Raw genomic sequence first — 4,447 nt, 5'->3', positions numbered from 1 at the left:
ATATGTATATGTATATATATATATATGTATATATATATATATGTATATATATATATATGTATATATACATATATATGTTTATATATGTGCATACATATATGTCTATGTAAATATTGACGTATATTACATATTTACTATATATACAATTGTATATATGAACATATATACGTGTATATACGTATGTATGTATACATGTCTAAAGCGTATAACTTCCTAGCCTAGTATACATTATTCTGAAAACAAAATATACCCAACTGCAGACATATGCATGACATGTATCTCTAACGACATCTTTCTAGTTATAAGTACATATCTACATAGGTACGACAATAACTATGCACATTTGGAAACCCTACCTTAAATACATGAAATATTAATGCTGGAATATATATAGCTACTGTTTCACAATGTTAAAATATCATCCAAATACTTTGTGAATTCCATACAATATTTTTAAGTATGTATGAATAATGCAATCGTAAATATATAAGAACTTAGTATTATAATTCGCACATGCTTTATCAAATCCTGTTCAACGCCGACCTGAAGCTAAATAAAATGTTATGGATAAAATAAAATGTTATGGATAGAATACTACATACATGAAGTTACACTCACCTACACTAGCCTATTCACAAAATAAACATATCCACAAACACAAGAGCACGCACACGCATATAAATGTTATTGCAAGCAATCTCTTTCATAATCACAAATGGGTAGGTATCGTGTGAGAGTGATTATGAAATAGAGGGATAAAAATGGAGAAAGAACGGGGAATGGCATTCAATATTTACAAATATATCGGCAATGAAATAGTATTAGCAAGACTCATCGAACTTACAATGATTCTAAATCCTTAAGGCTTGCAAAGGTTCCTTCTTGAAGCGTCTGGATTTTATTGTATCTCAGATCTCTGAAAAAAAAATAAATGAGAGTCTATGAGGAATTGTATTGAGCAGTTTAGTTCAAAGGGATTAAATATAATGGCTAATAGGGTTTATAATGAAATATAAATTTCAGAGAGGATTTTTACAAATAATCATATTAATAGAAGTACCATAGAGTGGATACAAGTGTGTACTCCAGAAAACATTTTCTCCGACAGTTATGCATTTCTAATTTTCCCATAATTTTAAAACTTAGGAAGAATGAAATATGAAGTAAAATGAGAAAGTGAATGAAACACAGAGAAACAGAAGTAAGAGAAACTGAAGAAGATGCAAGAAGTGATCGATAGAATAAATACCAAACTTAGAAAATATCAGACTTTAAAAATAACTACTAGTGTAGAGTTGTTCCATTTAAAAACTCTTCAAAGCAGTCCCCCCACCACCACCACCATGACGACAGTCCAACGACTGAAAAAAGTAGCAGATAGATATATTCGTGTTATGTTTCAGTCAGAAATTTAACCTTGCAAACTAATAACAACAGTTTTGAGGTTTCTTGTTAAAAGGAAGAGAGATCCATTTTCTAAAGGTCTGAATATATTAAACATTAAACTTGACCTAAGCACAGGTATGGTTTGACCAATGAGCTTGCTTCCCATTGCGTGGTACCATAGGCAAGTATCTTCTATTGATATCCCGGACCGAGTTGTGAGTGGATTTGTAGACCGAAACTGAAAAATTCCAGCTGTGTGTATGAGTGTGTACGTGTATGTGTGTGTATATGAATGTGTGTGTATACGTATGTATGTGTGTGTGTGGTTTTGTGTTTGTGTTTGTCCCCACCACTGACTGACAACCGGTGTTTGGTTGTTTACGTTCTTGTGACTTAGTGAATTGAGAAAAGTGATCAATATAATAAATACCAGACTTAAAAGAAAATAAGTACTGGTGTGGATTTGTCTAAAATTTGCAAGGCAGTGCCCCAGCATGACCACAGTCCATTGGGTGAAAGATAAAAGATAAAACTGAGGACGGTTATGAAATTAAGCAAATATATATATAAGCTCAAACTCATTCCTATCCGTTAAGTATTATTATATGTACAGGAGCACTGGGGGAAATACATGCAACCGTTGCCTTCGTAACCAGCTCGATCACCATTACCTTCCTCCCCCTTCATCTTTTTCTTCTCCTCCTCTAAGATGTCGATGACATATGGGTGTTATGTAAGACGTAGAGTTTTAACCTCCCAACCCTCGCGATCACTGATATACTCAATGTTGCTGACTGTTTTATCCAGCACACACTTATCGTCTTGCACACATTTCGGTCCTGTAAAATTGTCTTTGTGTGTAAGTCAACCTGTCACAACCAAATTGTGTCCATCTTATGCCAATTAATATTGTATGACATAACCAGGCCGTTGTCTTTAAATCTTGAATCTAACGTTTTAATTCTAACTTTGAATATGTCTAAGAGATATATATATAATTCGATGATTTCACAAACTCTACCACCCATGCCTAAGCACTTCTATACTGCTACCAGTTATAATGCCGTATATATTCAAAAATTCAAGTGTTCTGAAGGGGAGAACTTGGAAAAAAATTAACTGGGAAAGATATACAGCTGAGCTATGCTATCACTGAAGCAGTTATCTACTTTACGGGTATTATTTTCATTTTTAGTACTGATATCTTTACTGATTCTCCTAAGCCCGGTTATTGCCTCTTCATTAATAAGTGCATACTAGAGTTTAAAGGTGAAACGATCAACAGGCCGATCGTGGGCTGGGCAGCTTGGATTACAGTTGGGTTAGGGTAATCCTCTGTGGATGAAGTATCGGTACATAAGTTGTGTCTGTATCACGAAATCATGTTCGTTATGACGTAGCCAACGGAGACGGAAGGACAGAGAGCAGAGGACAGACTGTAGGTGGGGTGGCGTCAGGTAAATTTGAGGTAGGGATGGGAGTCCGTAGCATTGTAGTAGATAGAATTCATAAAGGAAAACTGGTTGAGGGAAACGGAAAGTACAGGGAAGTTACCAAAGGCGTCGGACACAGAACAGGAGAATTAAATGGCATGGTGCAGACAGATATTACCTTTTAAAATACATACATACATATACACAGGTACAGACAGTAAACATCCATGTAATATATTTATTGGTGCCATCAAATAATATGGAAATATTGTCTATAGCTGTTGTTTCAAAACGTTAATAACAGCTGCCAAAATTCTTGCGAATATCATACATTGAATATGTACGAATAATGTAATATTAAATATACAATTAAAACTGAAATTAATAGATTGCAAATATTTAGTAAAATTTCTTCTCAATAAATCCTAATCAAATGTGTGCCACAGTGCAAGACTTACAGATAGCATCATGCCCACGTATTAATACTTTCATGAATACTGATACATACATCCACAGAAGCATGTATGTGCGCAAGTATGCTCTCACTCATAAACACAGAGAAAAACAAACACTCTTATTCAAACACACAAGCACATGAGTAGAGAGTGAGAGTGATAATGAGATCGAGAGATAAAAACAGTGAAAGAAAAGTGAGGGTGGGAAAGACGTTAAATATTTAGAAATATATCTCATTGAAATAGAATCAACAACACTGATCCGCCTTACAATGTCTGTAATTTGCTCAGCTTTTCAAAAGTTACTTCTTGAAGCGTCTTGATTTTATTATTATTCAGATCTCTGTAACATAAAGAAATTTTATTGAAGAGGTATGTATTAAATATAAAAGAAAATTATAATATGGTTTATAACAAAATATTGATTTAAGAGATGTTTTTATGAATAGGAATATCATAGGTCGGATATATGTGTATACCCCTAAAATTATTACTGTATAACTACGACAATAATATATTTTTAATTTTCTCATGATTTTCAAATTATGACAAGAAAAAGAACAGAAGAATCAGAAATAGATGACAGGAAAACAGGAAGTGGCTGAAATAGAGTAAAGCAAGAGTAAATGAAAATGAAAAACGCAGAACAAGAGTTAGAAGAAACAGCAAGAGGAAATAAAGATAAACAGAAAGTTGTCAACGAAGAAAAAATAGTTAGTAGTAGTAGTAGTAGTAGTAGCAGCAGCAGCAGCAGCAGCAGCACTAGTAGAAGTAGCAGTAGCAACAGAAGTAGTAGTTACAGTAGCAGCAGCAGCAGCAGTAGTAGTAGTAGTAGTAGTAGTAGTAGTAGTAGTAGTTGCAGCACCAGTGGTGGTAATAGCAGCAGCAGTAGTAGTAGCAGCAACAGTAGTACATGTATATGGATTACGCCACCAACCATGCCAGCAACACTGGATGTACTTTCTCTCAAGAACTGGAAACACCTATGTCCTCTATCATCAATACGTATAGCAATGGCACAGATGCCACGGAGAATGGTACGCATGTGGGGAGTGTATTAAAGGGACCTAACGTAACTCTTAGACTTTTAATTATATTAGTAGTAATATATATAGATAACAAAGACAGAACGTGATTTATATATATATATATATATATAAATATATATATATA

The 4,447-nt window shown here is 34.0% G+C and overlaps 1 long non-coding RNA gene across 1 annotated transcript in view; it reads right to left on the bottom strand.

The window, feature by feature from the left end:
• Window positions 1-841: 841 nt before the first annotated feature.
• The window catches only part of LOC106870254 (uncharacterized), a 14,312-nt gene continuing 10,706 nt past the window's right edge, over window positions 842-4,447 (bottom strand). The window contains exons 3-4 of the long non-coding RNA XR_001409507.1: window positions 3,546-3,617; window positions 842-916 (exon numbers count right to left, since the gene is read on the bottom strand). This is a non-coding gene — a long non-coding RNA (uncharacterized LOC106870254). The remainder of the gene's footprint in view (window positions 917-3,545; window positions 3,618-4,447) is intronic.

The sequence above is a fragment of the Octopus bimaculoides genome, chromosome 28 (assembly GCF_001194135.2).
Source record: "Octopus bimaculoides isolate UCB-OBI-ISO-001 chromosome 28, ASM119413v2, whole genome shotgun sequence".
NCBI classification, from domain to species: Eukaryota; Metazoa; Mollusca; class Cephalopoda; order Octopoda; family Octopodidae; genus Octopus; species Octopus bimaculoides.
Note: the sequence above shows the minus strand (reverse complement) of the source record. Positions and strands in the feature narration are given on the sequence as shown.